The sequence below is a fragment of the Rana temporaria genome, chromosome 1 (genome assembly GCF_905171775.1).
Source record: "Rana temporaria chromosome 1, aRanTem1.1, whole genome shotgun sequence".
NCBI lineage: Eukaryota > Metazoa > Chordata > Amphibia > Anura > Ranidae > Rana > Rana temporaria.
In genome coordinates this window covers 571120062-571134247 of record NC_053489.1, presented here as the reverse complement: position 1 = coordinate 571134247, position 14186 = coordinate 571120062, and the positions used below count along the sequence as shown (strand labels likewise).

At 40.5% G+C, this 14186-nt stretch overlaps 1 protein-coding gene across 2 annotated transcripts in view; it reads left to right on the top strand.

Annotated features, from left to right (window-relative positions):
- Nucleotides 1-14186, top strand: part of TUSC3 (tumor suppressor candidate 3) — a 362725-nt gene that overhangs the window by 273279 nt on the left and 75260 nt on the right. The gene's annotated exons all lie outside the window — the stretch shown is intronic.

Below are 14186 nucleotides of genomic sequence, written 5' to 3'. Positions count from 1 at the left end.
GAAGCTCAGGCTGTCATGGACATACCCCCTGGGTCATCTTGCTACCTGTGCTCATAGTACTACTGGAAAGAATGGCGCTTACACGTCATTACATAGGCACCACTTAGTCCAAGACTGGGAACTGCCCACAGCTGACACCAGAGAAGAACAGGAAATATCTCTAATATGAGCCAGAAGACTGCTGATATTCTTTTTTTTTAAATATGATGTTTATTGGGATTTTAACATTAACAAATAGTATGAAGAGTATAAGTTGAGTATCAGAGGCATTTACATTAACATGCATTAGATTTGTGATAAAGGTCATAATTCAGAACAAGTCATGTTAGTTAAATCAACATATAGCAAAGCAGAAGCTTCAATAAAAGGATTTTTGGAAGGGCAGCCGTCCGGAATTAGTTCTTCACATATAGCAAAGCAGACAGAGGTCAGATGAGCTGCTAGGGGCTCCCATAAATGGTGTATATTTTTTCAGTACTGGTGCGTTTATACATATGTCAGAAGACTGCTGAATTTAGGCAACTATAAAGATTTTTTTTTTGTACAAATGTAATAGTGAGAGCGGGTTTTAGGAAGGGAGTTTGGGGCTGAAAGTCAACATAAACACTAATGCCCTGTACACACGATAGGTTAGTCTGATGAAAACGGTCTGATGGATTTTTCCATCAGTTATCCGATGAAGCTGACTGATGATTAGGCCCCATACACACCATAGAATCTATCCGCAGATAAATCCCATCAAATGGGTTTCTGCGGATAGATTCTATGGTGTGTACACTCCGTCGGATATCTATCCGCAGATAAATCTCCCCTGGGATGGATTTCCAGCAGATGGATATTTGCTGACATGCTCAACAAATCCATCTGCTGGAATCCATTCCAACGGATGGATCCGCTCGTCTGTACAGACTTACCGGATCCATCCGTCCAAAGGGATTCCCCGCACGCGTTGTAATGATTTGACGCATGCGTGGAATTCCTTATATGACAGCGTCGCGCCCGTCGCCGCGTCATAATAGCGGCGACGGCGCGCCACGTCATCGGCAGAGGATTTCAGCGGGGATTTCAATGCGATGGTGTGTACACGCCATCGCATAGAAATCTTCTGAAATCCTCGAGAGGATTTATCCGCAGATACGGTCCGCTGGACCGTATCTGCGGATAAATCCTCTCGTGTGTATGGGGCCTAAGTCGTGCCTACAAACCATCAGTTAAAAAAACGATCGTGTCAGAACGCGGTGACGTAAAACACAACGACGTGCTGAAAAAAATTAAGTTCAATGCTTCCAAGCATGCGTCGACTTGATTTTGAGCATGCGTGGATTTTTAACCGATGGACGTACCTACAGACGATCGTTTTTTCTATAGGTTTTTTATCCATCAGATAATTTTAAAACAAGTTCCTATTTTTTTAACCTATGGATAAATAACCGATCGGTTTGGTCTGATGAAAACGGTCCATCAGACCGTTTTCATCAGACTAACCTATCGTGTGTACGCAGCATAAGCCTTTTTTTAAGTTAGTTACTAATGAACAACATTTTGGTTGACAAAATCACAATTCTATATCAAAAAGTCACTGAATCAACACAATTGTTTTGTATATCCATTCAAAGAATGACAATAGTAAATTTCATACCCATCAACATAAAATGTTCTAGCGTATTTAAATGATAGCTGTATTTTTAAAGCACATTAGCTTTTTTTAGGCTTAGAACATCAGTCAACTTTGGAAATATAAATTCCTTCTGCTTTTTATTTTCCTGTCCTTGAAAAGTAACAATGTAGGCCCAGGACAGTGTAAAAATGACTTTGTGTACTTTCCGAATGTAGTGAGCATTAATCTGCAATTTGCACTGTACAGTGTAGAAAGCACATCTGCATGCTAGGTCTGATGGCTAAGGATATGGATGTCCTCCAAGCTAGTTGTGAATAATGACATGTTTGCAATGGTTAGGAATTTGTTTAGCAATTTGCTTAGTTTACACAGAGCAAAAAAAAAAAATAGCTTTCTATGCCTGACTGCAATGCATTTCATGAAACCCAAATTAGGGTACATTAAGTGGGCTTTCAGATTTTCACACAATTGTAGCGTTTCTGAATGATTTTACCAGTACATTGATTGACTTGCTTGGGCTGCTCTTCTGCCAGTTTCTCCACAAACAGGCTTTTTATATAAGAGACACTTTAGATCACCTTTCAAAAATTCTCCCACTCTCTAAAAACTTCTAGGCATAGTATGATTCCTTTCATCATGTCTGCTCCTCTCCCATCCCTTGTTGCCACCGCACACTAAAAAAGATGGTTTATTCTTTTGAGCATCCAAAGTGAAATATTAATTTTTCCTGTCCTGATAGAGTTCCAAACAAAGATAAGGACTGTCAGAACCATGTCATACACATTTACTTGATGCAGAGTGTAACATTGGCTGCCAGTGTGCATCACTGCTTGATAAATCACACATTTTATTTATTTATACTGTATTTTGCCAGGAAGAAATGCATTGTGAATTTTTCTCTTTCCAAGTACGCACAGTGTACATAATATATAACATTGTTTAGCTTTTCTAATCCATTATTGTATATAAATGTTTCAAGGACACAGTAGCTTGTTTTTAATAGAGTTATACAGTGAGCATGATCTTTACAAAGGACACACAAGCCCATTACACAATTACAAATTATTAATACTGAGTGATGATAAATAAGTTCCAGGAGTTACATGAAAATGAAAAAGTCAACAGAGTAGCACAATATTCATTTTCCAGCATAATCATTTTGAATGGTAGCATAATGCTTATGATGCCCTACTAATGTCCTTTTGAATAATTTGTCCAAGTGCCTATAGTAGCCAAAAACATATACGTTTTTTTACTTATGGATGTTAAAATATGAAATGAAGAATTTTAGTAACTGAAGTAAGTTAACTCTAAGGCCCCGTACACACGGCCGAGGAACTCGACGTGCCAAACACATCGAGTTCCTCGGCCAGTTCAGCCCTGAAGCCGCCGAGGACCTCGGCGGGCCGAGAGCTCCCATAGAACAACGAGGAAATAGAGAACATGTTCTCTATTTCCTCGCCGAGGTCCTCGTCGGCTTCCTCGGCCGAAAGTGTACACACGGCCGGGTTTCTCGGCAGAATTCAGCCAGAAACTCGGTCGGAAGCTGAATTCTGCCGAGGAAACTGGTCGTGTGTACGGGGCCTAAGGCCCCGTACACACGGTCGGTTTGGTCAGATGAGAATGAACCGAAGTTCAGTTTCATCGGACCAAACCGACCTTGTGTATAGGCTATCGGTCTGGTTTCCTTCGATCCAAAATTTCTAAACATGCTTTAAAACCGAACCGATGGACCGCTGCCCCATCGGACCAAACCGATGGTTAGTATAGAAAAGCATCGGTTCAAAACCCGCGCATGCTCAGAATCAAGTCGACGCATGCTTGGAAGCATTGAACTTCGTTTTATTCAGCACGTCGTGTGTTTTACGTCACCGCGTTCTGACCCGATCGGATTTTGAACTGATGGTGTTTACACACCTCAGGCCGTCAGGCCACTTCAGAGGTGAACCGCTGAAAACGGTCCGACGGGCCAGTCTCATCGGTTTGGTCCGACCGTGTGTACGGGGCCTTATACAGACATGCTTTAAAAACTATTCCCAAAACTATTTTGGATTGCATGTGAATAAAACCATTCTTCCCACAAATTGCACCCATTCCTTGATAGCACACAACTCTTGTTTAAAACCTTCACTTGAGTGAACCTGTGGGGGGAAAAAATGACCAGGTAAACCAAGATCAGTAACAGCTTAACCTAGCACAGTGATGGCAATCCTGGGCACCCCAGATGTTTTGGAACTACATTTCCCATGAGGCTCATGCATTCTGCTGTGTAGCTTAGCCTCATGGGACATGTAGTTCCAAAGCATCTGGGGTGCCAAGGTTCGCCATCACTGACCTTGCACATACCTTTTGTTTTGCTATGTATAGTGTTTTTGTGGGCATTGATATTTCCTTAACCACTAGCCGACCGCGCACCACCGTTCTACGTCGGCAGGTCGGCTCGGCTGGGCGAGAGCACGTAGTATAACGTCCTCTCTCTCAGCCGCCACTAGGGGCGCGCGCACCGCCGGAGGCGTGCGCGCACGCCACCCGGTCGCCCCCGACTCCCGTGCGCATGCCCGGCGGGCGCGATCGCCGCCGGGCACACGCGATCGCTCGGTACAGAGCGGGGACCGGGAGCTGTGTGTGTAAACACACAGCTCCCGGTCCTGTCAGCGGGGGAAACGCTGATCTTCTGTTCATACAATGTATGAACAGAAGATCAGTGTTTCCCCTAGTGAGGCCACCCCCCCACAGTAAGAACACACAAGGGACATACTTAACCCCTTCCCCGCCCCCTAGTGTTAACCCCTTCACTGCCAGTGGCATTTTTATAGTAATCCAATGCATTTTTATAGCTCTGATCGCTATAAAAATGCCAATGGTCCCAAAAATGTGTCAAAAGTGTCCGAAGTGTCCGCCATAATGCCGCAATACCGAAAAAAAATCGCTGATCGCCGCCATTACTAGTAAAAAAAATATATTAATAAAAATGACATAAAAATACCCCCTATTTTGTAAACGCTATAACTTTTGTGCAAACCAATCAATAAACGCTTATTGCGATTTTTTTTTAAGAAAAATATGTAGAAGAATACGTATCGGCCTAAACTGAGGGAAAAAAATGTTTTTTTATATATTTTTGGGGGATATTTATTACAGCAAAAAGTAAAAAAATATTCATTTTTTTCAAAATTGTCACTCTATTTTTGTTTATAGCGCAAAAAATAAAAAACGCAGAGGTGATCAAATACCACCAAAAGAAAGCTCTATTTGTGGGAAAAAAAGGATGCCAATTTTGTTTGGGAGCCACGTCGCACGACCGCGCAATTGTCTGTTAAAGCGACACAGTCCTGAATCGCAAAAAGTACTCTGGTCTTTGGGCAGCAATATGGTCCGGGGGTTAAGTGGTTAATACAGCAAGAAAAGGTGGGTATAGGACCCAGAAAAAAGTTTGTATAAGATGACCCCAGATAAGGACCGACTGCTGGGGAATTTCTCCCAAAATGTGTGCAGGCATTAGTAGGAGCAGTGTTGATACAAAGGAGAGGAGTCCAAGACAGTAGCAATAATCAGCTGGGGAATGTTATCAGGAATCTCAGAAAAGACTTATAGTTTATTGATTAACCATTCGCATTGGGGGATCGCTGTAGCAAATTAATAAAAGACAAGATATACCTCATTTGTTTTGAGTCCTATTAATGGACCGTAGTGTGTGCTGATTTTATTATAACAATGTTGTTATAGTAGTGATAGGTGGAGGGATGAAATGTTTTTTGTAAAGTTGTTATTTTGGTAAAATTAGATGTCTTTTGATACTGCATTATCGTCTGGGGTCCCCTTATACCGACTTTCTCTGGGTCCTTTTCGTGCTGTATTAAGTAGTCTCTTGGTATGTAGACCCACTATCCTATGGGGCGGAATGGCGGATGCATCCTTTTAGTCCCTCACTGCCTAAGGGTGAGTCTGCTCCTTTTCAGTTTTATTGATATTTCCTTGGATCCAGCAGATCACTTAGGCACTGGGAATTTCACGATGAAAAGTGTGTAAAGGATTAACCTCTTCCCTATTATGGGAAAGCAACGGCAGATCAGAAGATATAACAACATAAATAATTACAGTACTAATTTAATAATATAAAGTATTTTTTAGTGTAAAAATTCATGCACAATAAATCATTTAATAAATATTGTGATCAACTAAAGTCCTCCAAACAATACATTAAAATATTTTTAACCAAAATTTAATTCAAACCAAATAGGTTCAAATAAAGAAATCCGATGGTGTAATGATCCATTAAGTTCCCATCACCAATATTATTCTTCCAAGTGTAGAACAATCTTTGATCCAAAGTGACCACCAGCACTAATAGGGGAAAATGCATTTACCAGATGTGCGTACCTATCTTCCTACAAGATTAGACAGACACGGCTTAGTATTAATTCCAAAGATCTTCCAAACAGGTGCAGTCCATTTTAAAGTGTTACTAAACCCAGTCATACGAAAATAGTGCATCGCCCCCTCCCCCCTCAATGTTCACAGCTTATAAATCTTCTTTTTACATTCAAACACTGCCACAAAATATACCCTTTTCACTGATCTGTATGCCACAGTCACGTGATAAACTGCAGGGTCTGCCTGAGTGCCGAGTGTTTAGGTAGGAGGATATTTCCACTACAGCCATGTCATCATGCTGTTATGGGAGGCGAATCATCCATAAATCAATCTGTGACATCCCACCCACTGTGTTTCTTTTCAGTTACTGGGCATGGAGGAAGAGGGAGGGACTGGGTTGTCATTTAGGATCTGTATACATGCCCACATGTTTGATGTCATGACATGTCACCTGAAAAGCTGAGCTCAAAGGAAATGTTATCTCCAGCAATAGAGACCAAACTGAGCATGTGCAGAAGTACTACCATCACTTTGTCTTATCTGGCCTTGCCATGAGGGTCCCTGCAGGAGGGCGAGGATCTGTCCATACAGGATCAAAGAGCATTTTTATACAATACAGAGGATTAACCCTTTAAGTTCCACAGTGAGTATAACAAGCATGCTATTCTGCATACACAGACAGATTTTACTGTTGTGGGTTTAGTAACACTTTAAGGCCTCTCTCCAATCAGTGGTTAGATTTCATAGCCAGCATCAAAATAACAAAGAGCTGCTCACAAAATCTGTGTAAGCATAAGCTTAAAATCAAGCAAATAGATGTGTTGGCAAAGATATACAGATATGTCGTTGGCTGTCAGCCACTCGAATTCTTCCCAGCTTACAGAAACAGCAAAAATAACAGGACATAGTTCCTACTCACTCCCAGGATCAGATTTCCCATACATGTTTCGTCTGTTCTGACTTCATCAATGGGATCCCCTTTGATGAAGTCAGAACAGACTAAACATGTAGGAGATGCTACACCACAAGATTACAAATAATCACAGCGCTATCTGAAAACCTTTTTAGCCTGCCAACGGGAAAATCATATACAAATCAGATTATATCCGAAATTATTTGAGCAGAGTTTCTAATTTAAACATTGTTTCAAAGCTTCCGGAATTGTATCAGCAGGTCATTTTATAATTTTATTGCTACGAAGTTGCACTTTGAATATTCTTTTTTGAACCTCACTAAAATGCTGGAGCAATGCTGATTTTAAGACAGTTCCACTTAGACTCTAATTTCCCTTATGATATCATTTCTAGACTTCCATGGGCCCACAGAGAAAATGTAGAAATGAACTCAGATCTGATCATTTTATTCAAAGTAATTGATTTTTGCTGCGTGAATTTGGGATTCATGATATTCTCTTCTTCTGGTTCATTACCAAATAAATACATTTTATCACTTGCAGTGTGGTGTCACAATATATAATTAGGTATGAAAATGTGGCTTCTACCATTATTAATTGTAAATTTCCCATGATGTGTTCAAGTTTGAAGCAGAAAATGTGCCTAAAGCTTGTATCTATACAGCTTTTTCTCTTTATCATATACTATGTTTTATTCACTCCTAAAGCATTGATTTTGATAAATATTACATGATACCTATTACTTTGTTTGGTTTTGAACCTTATTCATAAGTTGATCTCCTGTGGCACACTTCATTGGGTTTCAGCAAAAGAAGGCACCAGTTTGATTCAGATTTCTCTTAAACGAATAAATATACTTTTATACATAAGGGACATAATAGGACATAAATGAAACGTGTGATTATTATTTTACAACATTACATGTTAAAAGTAAGTGTATCAAAAATATATTGAAATGTTTTTATGTATTAGATTGTGACAGGCAGATTATAGTAGCCAGTTTTCCCTTCTGTGCACCCATAAGTGACTTTCCCATCCACAAACAGGAGTGCTTTGACAGCATATAGGAAAAACACTGTAATGGAAATACATGCAGGTGTTACCTAGGGTGGTCTAAATGCAAATGCAGCCTCCTCCAGACTGACAGCCACCCATCAAGGCATTTTATTATTTGCATAACTCCTCCCAAGTGACAGAGAAGCGCTGTCACCCAGTTATGAAATAATGTATGTAATTATGGATTTTCAGGCCGAATTTCCATGTCATATTCCATTCTATGTATATTACTGTAAAAAAATATATATTTTTTTGTTATTTTGAATATACAGTGCATATACAGTATGTGTATACAGCCACATAAATTAAAATTTGCATCTAAATATTACCATTAAAACTTCTACAGGGGCTTGTGTGCCAAACATGCAGCCCTTGGAGCCACACATGGCCCTTTGCACTTATTGTGCAGCCCTTGGAACCCCTGCAAACAGCAGCCCATATTTTTCTTACTTGGGTGCTTACTCAGACCAGTGAAGGAAAAATACTGTTTAGCTTAGTTAGATGTTTTGGTTTATTTGTTTCATATAAGTCTGTCTGACTTTTTCTGTACTTATTTGTCTCTTTTTTTATGTATTATCTTCTGATCCTTTATGGATCTTGCTGTGACGCAAGTCATTTTTAAATGGGTTATAGGAGTGTTAATGTAAAGGGGGTCTAATCTCTAGTAATCTAATCGAATGTTCCTCCAGCGCTTGACTGTTTCCTATAGCATGTCTGCAGTCTTCAACATCTACTATAGCATCTTTGCACTCTCTGACCATCTCCTGCAGCATGTCTGCCATCTTTAGCCATCTTCAATTGTGTGGCTGCAGCCTATGGCAATTTTCTGTAGTATTACATTGACTAAATATTATGTGCAGACCTGCACTTTAGGCCCTCCATATCACACAAGTTGACCATTACTGTGCTGGGAAGTAGTGTTAGTCGTCAATTAATGCAGAAAGTTTGTAGTTTAGGTGATACCCCTTATTGGCCACTTCAAAACCTCAACTTTTTAGCTACTGAAGGATTGTATTTGCCTTCTGTTTTGGGCAGTTTTCAGGCCGACAACTGCACATTTTTCTCCAATATTTTCTGCTAATATTCTACAACTATCTTGACATCAATTTTGACTAACTTTCCTGTGCTGCTGAAGGTCACACACTCATGTATGGTTATTGTGACCATGAAGTTATTTTTGGTCTCATCACTCCCAATTAGTTTATTTCAGAAGTCTTTGAGTCTTCTTCACGTGCTGGTTGGACTGTTTTGTGTAATTGGAAAAAATATAGGTTGAGCTAACTTCATAACGGTAGCACAAGAAAGTGCATAGAACCATATTATCAATTAATAAATGTGAATTAATGAAAAACACAGTGAATAATGAATAAAGGTGATTGGATAAAAAGTGAAAACAATTATTCCACCTGTTACCACGTAAATAAACGATACATCCAATGACAGATGCAATAAAACAAATGAAAACGCACAACTGGAGTAGAGTCTATAAACTGGTGAAATAAATTGGAAAGAAATCTAAGACACCCGTGCATAAAAGTCTCTGATCAATTTTTCCATGAATTAAAGTTTTCTTGTTATGAAACAGCCTTGTGAGATCCACCACCGAACTGAAAAAAATGCCTGCTTACCAGATCTCCATGACCCCCCCACTACAGAGGATCAGGAGAGACTTGAACTAAATGGCCCGATCTGGTCCAGCCAAAACCCAAGTATGTGTAGTCCAGGTCAGCACACTTCAAGATTCGCTCAGTACATCCCAGTTTCAGGTGCCATGCCAAAAAAACATATTGATTCCATAGTGTAAAACAGCTACAACATTTAATGGAGAGGAAATAAAAACACACTTACAATTAAGCGGTAAAATGCAGCCTTAAACCTGCGGTGCCGACCGGACACACACGTTCCTGCTGGTAGGTGAGCATGGTGGGTGGTGACGTCAAAGCGCCGTTCCGTTCCACCCTACATCGTTTTGCAATAAGAATTGTAATAATAATTGTGTCTTCCAAGGCCCCTGGAAGACAGCTTTCTTATCACTTTTTTCACCATTCACTTTGGTTTTTTTTAAACACAATTTGTCTTAGCGCAGTTTTTTTCCCAATTTTCCATGCTTTGTGGATGTTTTAAAAATTCTGTTAGAAAACTGTAAAGTTATAAAAACAAATATGAAGCAAACAACTAAAAGCATCCTGATAAAAATGCATGCAAAGTAAAAACCAAGGGCCAGATTCATGTAGGGGAGCGGCGGCGTAACGTATCGTAGATACGTTACACCGCCGCAAGTTTTCATCGCAAGTGCCTGATTCACAGAGCATTTGCAATGAAAACTACGCCGGCGGCCTCCGGCGCAAGGCGGGCCAATTCAAATGGGCGTGTGCCATTTAAATTAGGCGGACCTACTGCGCATGCTCAGTTGCGCAATTCCCGGCGTTCTTTGTGCGCCGTGACATCATTTTTCCGAACGGCGACGCGCGTAGCGTAATTCCGTATTCCCGGACGGCTTACGCAAACGACGTTCATTTTTAAATTTCGACGCGGGAACGACGACCATACTTTAGACAGCAATACGTTTGCTGACTAAAGTTAGGGCACCTAAAATGACGACTAACTTTGCGACGGCAAACTAGACTAGCGGCGACGTAGTGAACGCGAAAATCCGTCGTGGATCTGCCGTAACTCCTAATTTGCATACCCGACGCTGGTTTACGACGCAAACTCCCCCCGGCGTCCGCGGTTCTGCATCCTAAGATCCGACAGTGTAAAACAATTACACCTGTCCGATCTTAGGGATATCTATGCGTAACTATGAATCAATCGCATAGATAGAAACAGAGATACGCCGTCGTATCCCCTTTGTGAATCTGGCCCCAAATACTGACTACAGTATTTACAAATGGCAGGACAGAAGGTAATCGGGGTAGCAAGGCAGAGCATGGAAGAATGGACATGCAGATTAGTGTAGAGGTAGAGGACTGGGCAAGAACAGGTACAAGATTGTACAGGCACAGAATAGTGCAGGCACACAGGCCAATGCAGTGGCACTCTGAGCATTAAGCAAGGTAGAGCTTAATAGTGTTCCTGCAATCAGATTTGGACTGTGACCTCTGCAGGCTGCTGAAAGACATCTGCTGGTGAATAATTGCGTTACATCATGCCAGTCCAAAAACCACAGTGCCATCAACAGGTACCCTGGCTATCCTGCATGTTCCTGGCAGAAATAAGCATGACGTGACGTATATCGTTAAAGGTTAGATTAACTTGACAGTAAGAAAAACAGCATTTTCAGCAAAAGCAGTCAGCAGTGGCAGCCTACATGAAAGGTTAATTTGACAGCAAGGAAAATCGCATTTTCAGCAAAGCAGTCAGCAGTGGCAGCCTCATGAAAGGTTCCACTGTTCAAATACCCTTGTCATTTTATATTATTTATAGCTTACTTGCTTAAAAAATTCTGACCACGCTTAGCAAAACATTCTGCCATCTTTTGCTAATTGTTATCTTTGTGGCAATCTGGACGAGCAATATAAAACCATACTCTTTGTACAGATTTTTAAAGAAAGCATAATTGATAAGTTTGTTTCCAGGAACATAATTAAATTTGACATATATGACATTCATTTATCATGTTTTGCAGATGTTTTATTAATTAAGGTCTTATTATTTCATACAGAATTAAAAATTTTACTAATAATTGTTGAATAGCCCTTATTTATTTCAGACAATTAAAAATGAGTTTAGTTGTTTCATGATCTCTATGTAATACATTTTCAGTTTATTACATTTTTGCTGATAAAATAAATTGCTTTTTGTAATTTCTTTTAAAGTTTTTATAAATATTACTTTGAAGACAGGAATATTTGTAACATGTATTAGTTAAAGGGCAGTTCCACATTACTTCAACAAGACATGCTAATCATGAATTGTCTTACACTTACTTTTAGAAATAATATTTTCAGTCAGACACCATTTTTTATATAACACAGGCTTAACGTTACAAATTACATATGAATAAATTTACATTTATACTGTACCTGTGCCTTTATGGGAGTGTTTTGTGCTGTTCTATATCATATTTTCTGCCAGCATTTTTACAGCCTTAAAGCGGGAGTTCACCCCCAAATCAACTTTCTGACATTAGTTCCAGCATACTGCTAACATTTGCAGTATGCTGGGTTTTTTTTCCGCTACTTATCGTTTTATGAGCCCTTGTTATCCGGCTCCGAGCGGGGGAATCCTGTGGGGAGTAGGCGTTCCTAAGCGAAGAGGAGTTGATTGACGGGCTGCTAAAGCGCGTCACGGCTTCCGAAAATACCCGAAGTGACACTCGGGTGTTTACGGCGCTAAACGGCGCCTGCGCCTGCCGTGTAGAGCTGACTGTGCAGGCGCCGTAAACACCTGAGTGTCACTTCAGGTATTTTTGGAAGCCGTGACGCGCTTTAGCTGACCGTCAATCAACTCCTCTTCGCTTAGGAACGCCTATACCCGGAAGCGATCCCCGCTCGGAGCCGGATAACAAGGGCTCATAAAACGATAAGTAGCAAAAAAAAAAAAAAAAACAGCATACTGCAGATGTAAGCAGTATGCTGGAACTAATGTCAGAAAGTTGATTTGGGGGTGAACTCCCGCTTTAAAAAGTACATTGGATTCTGTCTGCAAGTAAAAAGTATTTTTAGCTTAAAGTGGAACTTTAGTCAGAAAATTAAGCCCTACTAGATCACCTCAGGCTGTATTTTGCAAATATAGCTATGTAAAACATTAAAAACAAGTGCCTATACTGTTTATTAATATTCAGTAATTCAAGCTCTCACCCTGCTCTGCACATGCTTAGTTACTCTGGCCTGGATTCAGATAGCCTTTACGTCGGCGTATCTATTGATATGCCGTGTAAGTGCTACGAAGCGCCGGCGTATCTTCTTTCTGTATTCAGAAAGCAAGATACGCCAGAATTTTACTAAGATACGACCGGCGTAAGGCTCTTACACCGTCGTATCTTAGGCTGCATATTTACGCTGGCCGCTAGGTGGCGCTTCCGTATAGTTGCGCAAGGAATATGCAAATTAGGTAGTTACGCTGATTCAGAAACGTATGTCCGCCCGGCGCATTTTGTACGTCGTTTACGTTAGTCTTTTTCTGGCGTAAAGTTACCCCTGCTATATGAGGGGTATCCTATGTTAAGTATAGACGTCGTTCCCGTGTCAAATTTTGAAAATTTTACGTCGTTTGCGTAAGTCGTTCGCAAATAGAGCTGTACCTAAGTTACGTTCACGTCTAAAGCATTGACGATTTGCGGCGTAATTTCAAGCATGCGCACTGGGATTTTTTCACGAACGGCGCATGCGCCATTCGTAAAATACGTCAAATACGTGGGGTCAGAGTGAATTTAAATAAAACACGCCCACATCATCCACATTTGAATTAGGCGCGCTTACGCCGGACCACAGACGTTACACCGCTGTATCTAAGGGCGCAAGTACTTTCTGAATACGGAACTTGCGCCCTATTTTTTGGTGGCGTAACGTATCTGAGATACGTTACGCCGGCCAAAAGATACTCCAATGTATCTGAATCCAGCCCTCTGTATTTAGGCACTGCAGAGTTTGTAGGGTTCAATCTACTAACAGCCTTAAAGCACAATTAAACCCTCTTATCCTTTACAGCCAAGGAAGCTGCTTCTGTTTGATCTGCAACTCCCATGGTGCTGCATATTTGATCAGTTTTGACCCCAGCCATTTCATGGTTTGACAGCTTGATTGATGACACAAGCAAATGTGACAGCTAGCAATCCCAGCATTCCAGGAACTGGTAAATCGATGGGTTTAGTTCTGCTTAATGATTTCCTGCTGTTCAGGGGCTCTGGGCTTCAGCAAAATGGCAGCCTCCAGCAAGAAGAAACAGAAGCAATGCTGGAGGCAATTTACAACACACACTAATTTTGATAGCATAATTATTAACATTGAATGTATGTTCCTGGCTAAAGAACTATTTTTTATCAAGTTGTTTTGGGTAAAATTCCACTTTGAAGAAGCTCATTTTCCTTCCCTACAATACCTCTTATTCTGGAAAAAAATTGCCAGTCATAGATAAGTAATAATTGTGATATCAGCCCTGTTCCAACTAATTAAGATAAATCTAACTAATCATAAAAATGTTCCCTCCCAACTCCTAACACCTATTCTTCCTAATCCGTGTAAAAATAAAACTATATACTTACCTATTTTTAGCCCACTCGAC